Here is an 18155-nt window from a genome sequence, read left to right as displayed (position 1 = left end):
ATATGAAAAACTACTGTCATCTTTCTTTACAAAAATCAACAAGTTATGATTATTCAAATACATTAACTTCACTGTTCTTCATATAATTTTGGGGGGCACACAGTGGTGCTCAGGGGCTACTGTTGAATTCGTGTGTAGGCATCTTGGCATCTGTCTGTGGTGCCAGAGATCAAATCCATCACCGGCTTGCAAAGGTCCCAGCCCACTTTATACTTAGGATGAAGTTGAAACAAATCAAACTCACCCAGTAAAGAGTTGTTAATTGTTAAATAAGTAAATACATAAATTATTTTAAAATTGTGTGAAACATAATCAAGTAAAAATCATATATGTCCAATTTCAAAAATTGTTATTTACTGATCATTTTTACTAACAGAACTTCCTGATTATGATAAATAAAGACATAAAACAGAAATGGTGGAAGAGATTAACATGGGTCTTAGGTGGGTGTCTGAGCTCTCAGAGAAGTGTGACCAGCTCCTCTGAAGACTTGAGGTGAATGGTGACTGTATTATCAAAGTTTGCTTTCGTTGCTTCCCTTTTCAGAGCCACAGCAAAGCCCTGTAGCATTTCCTCAGAAATGATTCCCTGCGTATAGATACCAGTCACCTTTTCCTTATTGAAGGCACAAAACAATTTTTATAACACATTTTGTTCTCTTTTTGGTCACCGTGTGATTCATTGGGGTAAAAGTGGTTGAATACACATTTGCTTTTCCGTATTTATGAAAGGTCTCCTTTTCAGTGAGTCCTACTGTCCCAATAAGTGGGTGGCTAAAGAGCAGGGTGGGGTTGTTGTTATAGTCCAATTTTGAATCCTTCTTGCAATCAAAGAATCCATGAGCGGGGCCGGCGAGGTGACGCTAGAGGTAAGGTGTCTGCCTTGCAAGCGCTAGCCAAGGAAGGACCGTGGTTCGATCCCCCTGCGTCCCATATGGCCCCCCAAGCCAGGGGCAATTTCTGAGCGCTTAGCCAGGAGTAATCCCTGAGCATCAAACGGGTGTGGCCCGAAAAACCAAAAAAAAAATAAAAAAGAATCCATGAGCAAATTTTGGGCCTGTAACTTTGGCCCAAAGTTGGAATAAGAAGGGCTTTTCCACACACATCCCCAACTGCATTGACACCTTTGATGCTTGTGTCCTGGAACATATCTACAATGACCTGATCTTTATCATCAGCCTGATCCCCAATTGACTCACTAAATTCAGGCTCCTGGAATTCGGGGCCCATCCAATGGTTCAGAGAAGGCAATGAACACCTGGAATTGTGGTCATGGTGGGATATTGACCTGGTTCTGTAGTAAACACAGAGGGCACTGAGCCTGAAGAAGTCTTTTTAACTTTTCTGGTGTGGGAAAATCTCAGAATCTTTATGCCTGCATTCTCCAGCTCTTCAGTGCAGCTCCAACTGATGAATCAAAATTTCTAACTGCCTTATCAAGCCATGCCATTAATGATTGTCTTAGAACCCAGGACTGAAAGAATCCCAGCTACTTCCATATTATAATATTATATTACGTATTCCATATTATAACTTCCACACTGACAATGACACTGCAGGTAGACAATACTTCCAGCTGAAAAAAAAATCCATCACCGATGATACCTAGGCTGGCATCAGGGAGCTGGCTCTCCTGTGAGAGAGAAGGCACAGTGGCTGTGGCAATCATGATGTGCTTTGAAGTGCTCTTGACCCCATTGACCTCAATCATTGATCTGGGATCGTTGGCAAATGCTGTGTGGTCAGGTATGATATCTGTAGGAAACTTGGTTAGGTTATTCTGATAGTGTTGAGGTGGCTCATATAGGCATCTTGCTTTTCCGTTATCACACACCAATTGAATTTACTTTCACAGTTCTGAAAATCGACATGATCATGTCTGACTTCCAAGTGGGCAGCTGTATTACACATTATCTTTTGGAGAATGTATCTGACATTCATGAAAGTTCCACCAAGATGTAGCTTTCCAACACAGTGGAAACACAGTGCACCAACTTTGTGCACTGGTCAGGATGTCTGAGCCATCCACTCATTAGCAGGTAGTCCTACGTGGTATGGTGGACAGCAGACCCTGAGGTTGAGGCTCATGAATGCAAGCCATGCCACAGGCACTTGCATTCCAGCACATATTTTTAAAAAAGAAGCTATGTTTATATATAAATAGATGCCTATATAATATAAATATATATAGCTTAAATGAGAATGCATACATTGAACTCTTCACAATGAATCATCACTAGATATTAGATATTAAAATTGTAAAAATAAATTTTAAAGCAAAATTATGACTTATAGAGATATACAATAAACATGTTTCAAGGATTTTGGGTAATGATTATTTAATAAGTGCAAGCTTTTCAAAAGTAGAAATACAAAGAACACACTCTTCTATAGACAGGCAATATTGAAATTAACTCTTCTAAATAGTACCTAATTTTCCACTGGAGGCATACAGTCATCTTTCTTGCTGTTCCAAATTTTCTGACATTACTATAATTATTATTAATTCATCTTTGCTGCGTTTCCACACTCAGGCCCACTTATCAAGTAAGAGTCTGCTTTTGACATCATAAATCTCATGTGTCTAAAATCCACATTTACAATGTAAATATCCTTGCTCTCTCAAAGTAGATTCTATAATAGAGTTCCACTATTACAGTCCCTTATTACCCAGCTTTCAATTTTTGGCCATAACTTACCAGCTTGGATTAAAGTCAAGAATGAAATATATGTTGAGGTTTAAATAGAAAGAGAAACGGGAGTGGTCATGCTGGCAATTTACCCATTTGAAAATGTCTGGGTCTATGAAAACTAAATCCACTGTTGGAAGTGCATATTTAAGCAAGAAAATCTATTTGGTGTGGGAAATATCACTCAACCTTTCATTTTCAGCAATTTAATCAAGTCTCTCCTGCTCTCTCAAATATTTATTTAGTCTCCTATAATTTGTAGTAACTGTGGCACTTAGTATTACCCAGGTGTTAAATCTAAAGTAAAAATAATAGTAGAGAAGTATCAAGTAGTGCCCAAGGGAACTTATTAAGTGCATTTCATTTAAATAATCCAACTCAATTGGATTATTTAAATGAGACAGAATTTAAAAGAGCCCACAATTGGAAAGAACTTGGCTCAAACAGGACAGGCACCTCGCCTAAAAACTGCCCGAATGCCTCATTTTTTTAAATTTCTATTGCATGCTTTTTGGTGGTAAACTGATTTATAGTTACTGTGTTGGTTGTGATTTGCCTTCATACTATGATATAATTAGATTGGTATTAGAAAGTTTGTGAAGTTATTATTAGAAGTTTCTGTGACTTGAAACAAGGTCTTAGATGACCCATGTCACCTTGAAGAAGTCCTAGTCTCTAGTCTCTCTCCCTCTGTGCTTTTCTGTGTCTGTCTGTCTGTCAGTCTGTCTGTCTGTCTCTCTGTAAGAGGGGGTCACACCTGCTGTGTTCAAGAAATAGTTCTGGCTCTGTGCTCAAGGATCACACCTGGCTGTAGTAAGGGAATCATATGTGATATGGGTCATGGAACCTCAGCTGGTCATATATAAAGATTGTGTGTTATGTCTGTTCTCTCTCTCTCTCTCTTTCTCTCTCTCTCTCTCTCTCTCTCTCTCTCTCTCTCTCTCTCTCTCTCGCTGACCAGACTTCAATCTCTTAATCTCAAAACCCACCAAGTTTTATCTTTCCTTCACCAAGGAAGACTGAACAACTTAATAGGCTCACTCTATGAATTTATTTAGTGATTTCTAGCTAACTACTTTTCTGTTATCTTATGATTTTTGTATTATTTTATTATTATAGTTTAGATAACATAGTTACAACAGCATTAGCATTTTGGTTGTATATAATTATTGTATCACTGTTAAGGTGCCTATGACACTTCCCTACTATCTTTAAAAAACTGATTATTATAGTTATCTATTTATAACAGTGTTGAATTTGTGATCTTTGTGCAGTTACCTCAGTTCATCACCACCCAAGTGTCTAAGACTCTTCACCCATGGCTCTGTGCTCCCTCCAGTTCACCTCAATATTTTCTTACACATATTTTTATGTCTAAATTATTTTCTTTAAAGACCATGTATTACATATTTGACATAGAGTACATAATACATTGATTTCCAGGTATGTGGGAACAAAATTATTTTACAAGTAAGAAAAGGAAAAAAGGAAAAAAGATTACAGCACCAAAATTTTTGTGAAAATCATTGTATATTGCAATGAAGTCATTAAGATATTGTCAGATTTTGTTAAAGCTCTGTTGCTTGTTGATTATTCTGTTACTTCTTTTGTTTCAGAAAATTAAGTGGCTTCAAATAAACATTGATGTCTAAATTGGTGTGCTTCTATTGAGACTAAAATATTTAAAAAATTGGAGTCCAGAAATTCCAAGCATTATTGCTGATATTGCACCTTTTCTGGGACATGACTTTGGCTGCCAAGCTTTCCAGAAGTATGAGAAATCAGAGGAAGAAGGGACACACTCCAAAAAAGTCCTAGGGAGGTCTGAGCAATAGCACAGACGTAGAGCATTTGCCCTGCAAGTGTCCAACCCTGGACAGACCCGGTTCGATTCCCAGCATCCCATATGGTCCCCTGAACCTACCAGAAGCGATTTCTGAGTGTAGAGCCATGAGTAACCACTGAGTGCTGCCAGGTGTGACCGAAAAATCAAAACTAATTTTTTTTTAAGTTTAGAAGAGTAAAGTTCTACCAGTTACCCATAGAAGTTGGTAATTCTTCTGATGACAGTTGTTGTTGTTTTGGTTTGGGGTCACACCCAGCAGCATTTAGGGATTACTCCTGGCTCTGCACTCAGGAATTACTCCTGCAGGCTTGGGGGATCATATGAGATGTTGGAGAATTGAACTCAGGTCAGCTGCATGACAGGCAAATGCCGTATCTGCCATGCTTCACTCCAGCCCAGATCCACATCTGGATATATGTCAAAGATTGACCAAGAAAGTGAACAAGGCTCTTGTGAATTCAGAGGAGACGACTAGATGCTCAGTCTAACTGTTCCTCTATGAAAAAATTTGATCTGGTCTGTTAATGCAAAGTGTTTTTCTCTTGAAATGTTTACTGTCATTTGAATTCATATAATGGAAGAAAAATGATTATGATGGGAATTTTAATATATTAATAAATCGATATTACAGTGTGAACAGAACATGAATTATGAATGTTCATATTTCAGCCATGTCCCTTAGTAGATATAATTTAGTAACTTTAAAAGTTCTTTTAAAAACGTGATGAGGGCTGGAGCAATAGCACAGTGGTAGGGTGTTTGTTTTGCGGCTGACCCAGAGCCGACCCAGGTTCAATCCCCGGCATCCCGTATTATTCCTGTTAGAAGTGATTTCTGAGTGTAGAGCCAGGAGTAACCCCTGAGCACTGCCAAGTGTGGCCCCGAACTCAAAACAAACAAATAAATAAAAATTGTGATTAAAGGACAAGATATATATATATATAGGTATATATATTTATATCTATATATATATCACAATGAGCTGTAGTAATGCTCTACATGCAAGGGGGGCCAGATTCAATTCTTAACACTTCATGCTCTTATAAACACTAAACTGTGTCTCTACACACCACTGGTTGTGCCTTTCAAACCAAGATAAGTTATCTCATGTTTTGCCTGGGAGATAGCTTTTAAAAGGTTAGAATACATAGTCTGCATGGGGAGGCCCTGGGTTAATCAAAATTGGCATCTGTCTCCTGAACATTTCTGGATATAATCCTGGTGACACCAAGCATTGCCAAGTCAGTGCAAGTGACTGTTGATTAGAGAAGTACCATATTACCATACCTAAACCCGAAAGCTTCAAGTCTACACAGCCAGTCTAAATAATACTAGAAGTAGCTGCAGTCTCCTTCAGAACTTTCTGGAGGACCCCCAAAACAAAAACGTAAAATTCAAAGGCAATGTCTTTGAAGCTCAGCATCAAGTAGTGGGTAGAAGAAATGAACAGACACTTCCAGAAAGAAGACATAGCTCAAACTATTGCAGCCCAATGATATTTCATAGTATATATATATATATATATATATATATATATATATATATATATGTATATATATATATATGTATATATATACATATATATAAGTATATATAATATAAGTATATATATATGTCTATATATTTTTTTTGATTTTTGGGTCACACCTGGCAGCGTTCAGGGGTTACTCCTTGCTCGACGCTCAGAAATATGCTCCTGGCAGGCTCGGGGGACCATATGGGATACCGGGATTTGAACCATCATCCTTCTGCATGTAAGGCAAATGCTTTACCTCTATACTATATCTCTGGCCCCGATATTTCATAGTATTCTAATATTAATTTCAATTGATATTTAATGCATTAACGTGGTTAGCTATGATTTTCTTGGGGACCTTTGCAAAAATGTTCATCAGAAATATTGGTTTATAATTCTTTTCATATTCTTGTCTGCTTTTGGTATGAAGGATCATTTCTCATTGTGCTTGGGGTACCTCGGTGAGCCATATGTAAAAAATATGTAAAAAAAGTTCTAGACTGCTACATTATTTTGCTCCAACCCTAACAAAGTGCTTACTAAATATGTTGGTTTATTTTTACTTCATCATAACATGAGACATCTATTCTGTGACCTTTGATGTATGTGTATTTTTGAATGAGAAAAGTCAAAAATGGAAAAGGAGTTAAAGAGAGAATGAGTTCATATATAACTAGTGAGAAAACTTGATAGGACAGTCTGGAACTTGTTTAAGTGGGCAGAGATTAATTCTTTTAGCTCTGCTGCTCCAGTTACTATATATTTGCTTGTATATATTAATATATTTGCTTATTTATATTAATCCACTAATACAATACTTACCGGTATATCAAGAAACCTGCCAGGAAAAAGTCTAAACATATCTCAGGATAAATCAAATAATTGATTAAAAATACAAATAGTTATATACCACACAACTCTTACAGCCTTTGATCCTTTGTCCAAAAGATAATGTTCCAAAAAGAGTGTAAAAAAGTTAATTTAAATACTTTCTTCAAGTTTTGGGACAACAAAAGGAAAAAGCAAGTCACACAAATTTCATTAGTTAAAATACCGAAAATAATTTAATCCTATTACAATACACTAGATGTGTGTTTACTGTACAAAATTAGAAGTTGGACAGAGAAACATTTTAATGAGCTGGAACATATGCTTTGCATGCTGGAGGCCTGGGATCAGTCCCTAGCACATTACAGTACCCCAAGCACTGCCAGCAGCAGAGCCAGACCTCTGAAATGGAGAATCCCCAAACACTACCAGATGTGAACCATTCACCTTCCCTTGAAAAAAAAAAAAAACTTAAAAAATTTGAAGACACAGACCTCCATATCACCAACCTGAGAATACTTTTGTTGATGTTTAGTTACACCAAAGATGTCATTTGTGTTCAGCTACCAGAATTCATAGCAAGATAATTTATCTCTCATTTTTTTCCTTAACATAAATAAATATCCCTTGGACATTTTCAAGGCTCATGACCTATGGGATCTATAATACTTGATCAAAATTGATTAATGGATTGAAACCTATCTTACACTTTTCTAAATCCAGTAACCCTATCCTCTTACTTATATCTATACAAATACACATATATATTTTAATCAAATTCAATGACTTGACAGGTCTGAAAGCATTCAACTGCTTTAATAATATGATATTATCTATGCTATTTTTATGAAAGGTACTTGCATTCCTATCAAATCATATTTTTTGTAGCTCTAAGGAATGGCAGAGAGCTGTAGAAAGTTAAAAAAAAGTCATATTATAAAATGAGTTTGAAAAATGAGCTTTAATTTAAATAGTTTAAGTGTAAGATTTTCAAAAGGAGACTTTTGTGTTAAAAATATTTAAAAGCCAACATATCATGTTAAGCCTGTTTGCTTTCCAAATAAGGTGTCCTCCATCCTCCTAAATTACTGAGTGTAAAAGCTGTAATGTTACATGTTCCCAAGGGGCAGAGAGTAATTCAGACATGAAGTAATTTTAATAGAAATCATTCCTCTTTTCTTGGCAAGAGAAGAATTTCAGTAGGAATTTTTCAAAATTACAAAATATCCTTCCCTGGGGGATTCATGCCGCCACTTAGCAGATTTCTCATTTCATTTAACACAAATATTTTGATCCCCAAGGGGAAATATGCTCAGTTACAGTTTCTGCTTTACTGTCTTCCAAAGATAAATGAGGTGCTTTTTATCCAAAATGGACACAGGAGAGGTAAGATGGGAGAAAAATTATATGAATCCCAGGAAGAAAAAATTTAAAAAACAAATCATTTACCAATGTCTTAAAAAATAGAAACAACTTCCAATTTCTATTTTATTTTCTTCGCAAATAGATTCAAGTAAGGGTGATACTATTTCTCCAAAGAAACTAGTCTGAAGAATTCTTGAAAAATGAGTGAGAGAGTAAAAGAGAGCGAGAGTGAGAGCGAGAGTGAGAGAGAGAGTGAGAGCGAGAGAGAGCGAGAGAGCGAGAGCGAGAGAGAGAGAGAGCGAGAGAGAGAGAGAGAGAGAGAGAGAGAGAGAGAGAGAGAGAGAGAGAGAGAGAGAGAGAGAGAGAGAGAGAGAGAGAGAGAGAGAGATGGTCTTGGAAGGGAACTGGATATCCCTTCCTTTCCAGTACAGATATATTGCATATATGTTCTAAATGGATTGGGAAAAGAGGTTGTGTAGTTACATCTCAACTGAGCTGAAAGGGCTTTCAGATTGTGTATATATGTTTGATGTCATGTTGTAGTGGTGAAGTTCTCCATTTACTGACTTTGGTGCGAATGATCTTTCTAGTGTTAATAACACACTTGTGAAGTGGATGCAAGTTGTTACTATTACTTGTTCCAACTATCCTCTTCTCTCAAAATTCCCTGTAACTGAATGTTTAAGTCTATTCTTCTCAACTCTACAAAATCCAGCAAGTTCCATTGCTAATTTAATCGAGGTTCCAGTCTTTGCCAAATAACAGGCAGACTAATCTCCCAGCTTGTAAATGGGTTGTGCTGCATTTGCCAGTAGTTCTGTAGAAATTAGATTAGCTTGAATAAAGTAGCTCAATAATGATAATGTAAGGTTATCTAAAATTGCTACAGAAACTGTTTGGATGGATATAGATATTTTAATCTTCCTCAAGATAAGTATCTTCCTTTTTCTGCCTCACTGAAGGATTGATGTTTTTTCCAAGGTTGACTTAAATGCCAATTTTAATGATGAAAACATCTCTTTCTTGGCTATAAATGATTATAAATTTTTCAGCATATGTGGCACTAAGCAAGCTTTCAAATAAATAATAATGCCTTAAAATTTTCAGATTTGAAACTCTTTTCATAGTCCCTCAGATGCTAACCTTAAATGTCAAGTCACAGGAAGTTAATTTAGTTGTATTTGAATTAAGAATAAAAGCTTGAAAAACCTAAAGTCATGCTCAATGAGTATTTTTTTGTCACTTTACACTGAGGTGTTCATAAAATGGCTCAGCACATGATAATTTTTTTTGCCCTAAAATTCCAGAAGTTTAGCAACACCAGATAAAATTACTTAAGTAACTCATCAGAGCTCTGCTTCAATCATTTGTCATATCTATCATGGTTATTTCAAAAATTCAGGGCCAGCACTAATCTTAACATAAAGTACAAGTGGTTTCATGTCATGGCTATCTGTAGTTTCTAATGGAATATCGGACGTTTTCTTGACTGAGGGATTGACATCAGTGTTCAAGGTAATTGCCAGATGTTTTGACATTAGATGGTAAGACCTTTTGTAGGATAGAAAAAGCAGCTCTCTAAAACCACAAGCGTCTGTTTAAAAAACACAATTATTTTTGAAATTGAGTTTTTATGACCATTTAAGCTCTAAGAATTGTTTAAAATGATATAAAAAAAAGCCCCATAATATCACTATTTTAAATTAGTCTTCAAGCAAGCATCATTCTAAGGAAACCTATTTTATTGGACCAATAACTTTTTCCCATTGCTTTATCTTTCATTCTGAGTATGTCAGATCGAACACAAGTCATTCCTAAGTCAAATACAACATATAATTTTTGTACTAATGAGTCTGGAGTGGGCATGAAATTTTCTGTGTCCAATCTCAAGTGACCGAGGGTTTACTTTAATATGAGCATTTTTCAAATATGTGACATACAACATACAGTCCACAAAATGTGAGTCAAAGGAATAAAACTGTACATTGGGGACTTATTTCAAACAAAGATGGAATTTTAGAAACTTATAAGTCATATCAATTAATATTTACTTTATTCCTCAATAGAGCCTGGTAGAATTTAGTTCAGAACTCTGTTTCAAGAACTGAAAATGCAGGAGAAATAGAAATTATAGCTTCAGAAAATGAAGTCCACTAGAACCCTATTCTTAAAACTGTGTCATATGTATGGTGTTTTTTTTTTAATTAAGTTTTTATTTTTAATTATGAGAACAAAGATGCAAAGAAAGAGGACAGTTCTTCTGTTTCTCTTCAGCTGGTATGTTGGGGGCTCTGGGCAGGACAGCTAGCCATAGGCCCCCTGGGCTGACCAGGGGACTGAGATCCCCCCACGCCAGACTGGTCTTCAGGGCCACGCCTGGTAAATTGGGCCATGGGGGTAAGGGGGGGAGAGAAATTCCTCTCCTATACTATACATACTGGACCCTATTCAGGAGTTCTTTTCTTTTTTTTTTTTTGTTTTTTTTTTTTTAATTTTTTTTTTATTTAAACACCTTGATTACATACATGATTGTGTTTGGGTTTCAGTCATAAAAGGAACACCACCCATCACCAGTGCAACATTCCCATCACCCAAGTCCCAAATCTCCCTCCTCCCCCCCCAACCCCCGCCTGTACCCTAAACAGGCTCTACATTTCCCTCATACATTCTCAATATTAGGACAGTTCAAAATGTAGTTACCATAGCAAGACTCTGGAAACAACCAAGATGCCCTTCAACAGACGAATGGCTAAAGAAACTGTGGTACATATACACAATGGAATATTATGCAGCTGTCAGGAGAGATGAAGTCATGAAATTTTCCTATACATGGATGTACATGGAATCTATTATGCTGAGTGAAATAAGTCAGAGAGAGAGAGAAAAACGCAGAATGGTCTCACTCATCTATGGGTTTTAAGAAAAATGAAAGACACCCTTGTAATAATAATTTTCAGACACAAAAGAGAAAAGAGCTGGAAGTTCCAGCTCACCTCAGGAAGGAGTTCTTTTCTTACTAGTATTCATTTTCATATACTTTTTAACAACACCCAAAGTATTCTTAATTCTCAACTGTTTCTAGGAAAAAATATGGAATTCCCTTGATTTGGAGGATAATATTCAAATAGGTCTCTAAAATCAGTGTATATGTAGACGTGACTTCCTATACAGTGGTCCTCTCTGACTGCCAAGCCTAATCCATAAACAACTCATCTATACAATGTATATAACCCCTCTGATACATTTCTCCTCCCCTACACCAGAGCGCCTTCTAGTCCCTCATCTCCAAATCCGGATTTGTTATCTTTCCCTTAATTAACCCTGTTTACCCTCAGTTCTTTAATTTGTTAGGCACCAAGACCCACGTCCTGCCTCAACAGATTCTGCCCTTTCGCACACACCTACAAAGCTCATTATTACTCCTTAACTCTCTCACCCCCAACCATCAGTACCCCACATTTACCCTTTTTAACTTCAGTACTACACAGTCCTAATCACAGACCAAAATTCTGCATTGGATTTAACAACCCCCAACTATTTCAAAAAACATAACATGTTTTTTATCTTTATAGGAAATCCTCTAAATTTCTATCTCCAATAAGGTATCAGCTTCATGATTTAGATGCTGCATTGATGCAAGGTGAGAGGGATGCTGCAAATAACATGACACCTGAAGTACCAACAAAATTACATGTCCTCCAAATTATTATTTATTCAGCACATTCATGTTGTTTTCTAATTTTGTGTTGTGGTATTCCTTCAAATCAGTTACTTCCCTCATAAATTTAACATCCTATATCATGAAGGCAAAATGTCAAACAGAAAAGTCCTTTAGACTTCTTCAGTAAAGGCAAGGATAGTATATTAGAGAAAACCAAAAATAAGAATATGATTGTATTTCTGAATATGCAATACAAAATTGAAGAAAAGGAAACTTTGGGAGGCATTAGGCAATATAATAAATAACATTTGATAGTTGGGTTCATTGTAGCTACCGGAAGTGAAATATCACCATGGTCTTTGGTGGTAGTATGCTCTAAAACTCTGTAAAATAATGCTATAAAATATTCAAAAGATGCTTGTCATTTGCATCTGAAACTTAGAGGTTTTATTGATATGCCACCGAATTTTTTTTCAAAGCTCACATGAGCAGATTAAAGTGTCAGAAGCATTTTTAATGAAAATAATGAAGTGAAAAGTCACTACTTCCTATGTTTTATTGCCTTACTCTTTGAATGGTTGATTCAAAAACCTGTTTACTCTTGGTAAGAAGTTAGTACAACCTTTTATCTTAAATGCCCTTGAGAAAGTTTGGGTTATTAAGCTACTAAAATAACTAGAAACGATAGAGATTTCAGATGCTATTTAAGGGGGGTATTCTTGATCTGAAAAGCAAGAAGATATGAAAAGACACTAGTTCCGTAATACCAGTTTTACATAGAAGCAAGTTCTTTTGCAATTCAACTTGATGAATCAGCTAAAGTGAATAACTGTACTATCTTACTCTACTTTCTAGTGTGTAATGAACATGGAGACTTAAGGGAAGAATTTCTTTGTCATTTTGATTTAATGGGATGAACCACTATTTCTGGAGATATTTAATGCTTTTGATGATTCTATTCCAATGCAAAGTGTGTACTAGAGAAAATGTGTTAGAGCATGCTGTAAGCATGACTAACCATGGTTCAGTAGTAGTCTCAAAAGTAATAAAGCCTCTCTCCCCCAAATTTTGATATCAACCAGAAGGTCATATTTACATAGTCAAATTCAAAGGTATTAGCTAAAGACTTTAATAATTATTTCTCTGAGAATGAGATGAATTATAAAGATAACTTCTGGATATTTTTTTCACAAAGCAAATAATTTCTTTTTGTTTTGTTTTTGTTTGGGGGCCACACCCAGTAAAACTAAGGTGTTACTTCTGGCTATGTGCTCAGAAATTGCTTCTGGCTTGGGGGACCATATGGGATCATGATGATCGAACGCGCTACCGCTGAGCTATTGCTCAGGCCCCAGGAAATAATTTTTATTGAAACTTACAAAGGTAACAGGGGAGATAAAGAGAAAGTTGTGTTCAAGAAAGAACAAAAGTTTTTTTTTTTTTTCAGAGTGGATAAAGAAAAAAGACATAGAGACAAACAAGTGATATGTGAATTCCAGGGAGACTTGGACTTGAAGCGAAAACCTAAGCTTTGGCTTAATAATCTATTCATTAATCTATAAAAATCTTTGTACTTGATCCTCATGATTGAATTATCTTCTGATGGTACTGTTTCCAGACCAAAAAATCTTGAATCATTGTCTCAATGTTGAATATTACTCAAAAAAAAAGAATTTCTATCTGAGTTATAAAGCTATCAAATTTCTGGTCACTTTTTTCAACTACTAGATACATGGAAAGAATTGTTCAGCCATGTAAGTAATAAAAACCAAACAGAGAAACTGAATGGATATTATTGCAGAGCTTTGTCTCTCAGAAAACTATGCTCCAGCAACATATATCAAAGCAGATGTCACAGGAGCTAAACATTATAATATTAAAATTAATAAGTAAAATATTATCTGCATTGGCTTTTACTTCTGTCTTAGCCATCACCTCTTTTTTTCTCCTGTTTTACTGGATTCTGAGATGTAAAAATTTTAGAACATTTCACTAAAGGATTATCTTTATGTATTGAATGAGCTGCAGCTCAAAAGGAAATGTAATTATTAAGGGACTGCAGTTTTATTTTATCTACCCCATGGTAGAGGATCCATCGTAAGAATAAGGGTATGGTTAGGCATATGTCAAGAGAGTTGGACAACGTGAGAGGTATTATTCTTGGGGGGAAAAAACACCCATCATCTTATTTCCATTTGGGTAAATTCACAAAATGCTAACCTATATACTGTCAGGGTTGTTTCATAAATTTGTTCTCGGGGGGGGGGGGGATAGCGGAGAAATAGCACAGCGGTAGGGCTTTTGCATGTGGCCTATCAGGGAGGACCCAGTTTGATTCCCAGCATCCCATATGTCCCCCAGCCTACCAGGAGAGATTTTTGAGTGCAGAGCCAGAAGTAACACCTGAGCACTGCCGGGTGTGGCCAAAAACCAATGGATCAATCAATCAATCAATTAAGTTTAAAATTAAAAAAAGACATTTGTTCTATGATTCTAAAGATGGTGTAACCAACCCTATTTAATGATTGCTCTGTGTGATGTCATAGGAATATGGAAAATGATTTAGAAGTGAGAGATAGGAGAGTTTAGAAAAGGGCTGTCTGAATATTTGTAATAATAAGTAGACCTAGATGGTTTAATCGAGGTTTAATGGTTAATGATTAAGGTTTAATCAAATTTCTGGGAAGCCCTGGAAAAGTGTAGGGAGATATCTAACATCAGAGACTTTGACCAGGATAGAGGATTTATTTTGGGACCAATGGATGAGCAGGAGGTTAAATTTTGCTAATATCTTCCAAAGGGGAAAGCTTAATATATTTGTGATAAAGCACTTGTTTTCTGCAAGTGAGGGCACATACACATAACTAAATTTGAACAGCAACAGGATATATCACTTATTACTACAGACATATCAGTTGCCCAGTTGTGTGTGAATAAGGATTTACAGTTACAACCAAATCAAATAAAGACTGATATGATGAGAAGTATTAGGGCGACTGTTGTAAGGATCCTTAGCCTTGAGGTTCAGGTTTAGGTTTCCAAGTCTAGGGAAAGACTGAGTGTGAAGTGGGTGGGGATGGCAGTTGCCCTGCAGAGGACCGGGGATGCTGAATACTGGTCCAGTGGTGCAGAGGAATGTTCTATCCTTGCTGCTCTTGTTCAGGAACTTGGTCTTCTACCAGAAAATGGGTCTCACTTCACATTCTATCAATAGCACAGAGGGAGTCTTCATTTCCAAAGGTAATTGCTGCAAACATGTTACACAATATAATTCATTACTTGCTACGATTGAGTGTTGAAAGAACATTTCACAAGATAATGAAGTTGTTTCCTAGAACTAAAATAACCGGTTATCTGACTCTTAGGTTCATCCCACATTAGATGTATTACATACACAACTGTCAAAATAAATAACTTACTTGGGATGTGTCACAGCTCAGAATAAGCAGATGAGAAATGCGCAGGGTTGTAGAAAGCAAATCAGAGAAGCTGAGTGAGGAGAAAATAATGGTGCTTGTCAGCAAAGGGACAGCCCAGCACGAAGGCAGAAAACCTGGCGAGATTTGAAAATGTCCACAATCCCATTCCTGTAGGTTTCTGTGAACAAATAAGGCCACATATGGTCATAGCAAAAATATCCGCTTAAAATGAATTCCCAGTTGCAAGAAGCGGCTCATGAAGCTGGCTCAGTCATTTACAAAGGTGACAACAAAAGTCATAAAAGTGAAATGGAGGTTTTCAATCAGGTAGTCTAAGACAGGTGGCAGATTCATAAACTTGTTGAGAAAACATGTGTTTTATCAGGCAATGGGTGACATAAACATCCACAAAAAAATTGGTACCCAGCTTTTTAAAGAAGTGAGTTGTGGACATAGATTTGCAAACCTAGATAATTATTTTTGAAGAAACTTAATCTTTGTGAAGAAGGATTCTGGAATATTCAGAGGAGACTTTGAGTGTATATGGGGGAAATAATTATCATAGCAATGATAATCATGATAACAAAATTAATTATATTAGTAAGAGCAAAAGTACATGATGGTGATAGTTATGATACTGAAATATAATAATAAACAGGAACAAAAAGAAAAAGAGGAAAAAAAGAAATAAATCTTGGCCAGGTGATTCAAAAAGAAATGCCAGCAAAACAAGTAAAAAAACTACTCAAAAAGTAAATTTAATTAGTGAAGAAGATAAGGGTGAATAAATGAACATATATAAAAACTTAGGGACAGCAATGTTCCCTTAATAATTGGCTTAATAATTTGGCCTATACCATTATGGTTGGAGAGACTATGCAATAAAACATCCTGAGTCCCACTCGGATTTCACAGTTGTCAATAGTGTACATTTAAAGAGTTCCAGTTTGATGGAACTTCATTCAGGTTTATGGCTTAACAGGGTACCCAGATCTGTTTGTCGTGGGTTTACATAATCTGAGAATCCATTGAGGCAGCAAAGGCCATTGAGCCTCTTCTTTACAAAGACGAAGGGAAAAGAAGAAAACGAAAAAAGGAAGGAGAATTCTTGAAACAGAAATGTATAGTGAGATAAAAATGTAGGTTAGGGTTTATTTCTTGCACTTCCAATCATTTGGCTTTTATGAGCATAGCTATTGCATCAAGGCAAATAAATTAAATAGAAGTACATTTCAGTAGAAAAAGCTGTGGGGTTGGGGGCGCAAATTATCCAGGGGTCCTCAAACTTTTTAAACAGGGGGCCAGTTCACTGTCCTTCAGACTGTTGGAGTGCCAGATTATAGTAAAAACAAAAATTATGAACAAATTTCTATGCACACTGTATATATCTTATTTAGAAGTGAAGAAACAAAATGGGAATAAATACAATACGTGGTCCGCGGGCCGTAGTTTGAAGAGCCCTGAATAGACATTGCTTATGTAAGGCAAGTTGCTTTGTTTCAAACCCTTTGTCCTACTGAAGAATGATACTTATTTTAAAGAGCTACAAAGATTAAATTAAAAATGTACATATTTGGGGCTGAAGGGATAGTACAGCGGTAGGGCATTTGCCTTGCATGCAGCTGATCCAGGACGGACCACAGTTTGATCCCCGGCTTCCCATGTGGTCCCCCAAGGAGCAATTTCTGAATGCATAGCCAGGAGTAGCCCCTGAGCATTGCCCAAAAACCAACAAAAAAGTACAAATTTATAGTGTACTTTATAAATACTATATTAAACACATACCATATAATATGTGTTACATATAACATAACATATGTTATGACATATAATAAACATAATAATGTAATATAATAATATAATATATTATAAATAATATGATATATAACATTAATCATATTAATTACAATATAATATATAATTATATGGTATAATATATTAATATAATATATAAAATAAATAATAATATAATAAAACATAAAGATAGGAAATAGAAACCTTTCTATTTTACAAAGGTGGAAGGTCCAATAAGTAGAAGTAATTTGTATGAGATCATGGAACTAGTAGATTAAAGAAAAACATTTGAACTAGTTCTTTTGTTTGTAGAATCTGTACTTCTAACTGCCACATAAAAAATATTCAGCTCCTGGGGTGAGAGCAATAGTACAATGTTTAGGGCATTTGCCTTGCACGTGGCAGACCCAGCTTCGATTACCAGCATCTCATGTGGTCGCCCAAGTCTACCACGAGTATATCTGAGCGAAAAGCCAGGATCTGAGCAAAGAGCCAGGATCATCCTTGAGTATCTCTGGGTATGGTCCCAAAACAACAACAACAACAACAAAAATTCAACTTAAACACTCAGATACAGCTGAATGTGTTTTCTGAGTAAAGGATTTCTGGAAAGTTGAGAGGCTTGTGGCAATCCATTTATCTCCAGTATCTATCCATATATTCTCTTCTAAGTGGCAGCTTTTATTAAAATCATAATAACATAATTTCTATTATGATAAAAATCCAATTTTTATATTCCAGAACAAAGTAGTTAAATTAAATAAAAACCTATTACTGTAATTGGCATCTTTTTCATTGTAGGAAGTATGAATGTCTTGGCAGCTCTTCTAGATATTTTGTCTAATAGAATAGGAGGTAGGAAGATTGACTTGCATGTAACCAACCTTCCATATGGCCTCCTGGGAACTTTTCAAGATTAATTTCTGAGCACAGAGCCAGGAGTAATCCCTAAACACCACCAGGAGTTGCCCCCCTCAAACGAAAACAACAAAAGAAACTAATGTTATCTGTAGCTACAGCAACGAACTTCTCTAAAT

At 36.1% G+C, this 18155-nt stretch overlaps 1 pseudogene; it reads right to left on the bottom strand.

The window, feature by feature from the left end:
• Positions 1–459: 459 nt before the first annotated feature.
• Positions 460–18155, bottom strand: part of LOC125995012 (glutathione reductase-like) — an 89999-nt pseudogene continuing 72303 nt past the window's right edge.

Source organism: Suncus etruscus, chromosome 17, assembly GCF_024139225.1.
Source record: "Suncus etruscus isolate mSunEtr1 chromosome 17, mSunEtr1.pri.cur, whole genome shotgun sequence".
Lineage (NCBI taxonomy): Eukaryota > Metazoa > Chordata > Mammalia > Eulipotyphla > Soricidae > Suncus > Suncus etruscus.
Note: the sequence above shows the minus strand (reverse complement) of the source record. Positions and strands in the feature narration are given on the sequence as shown.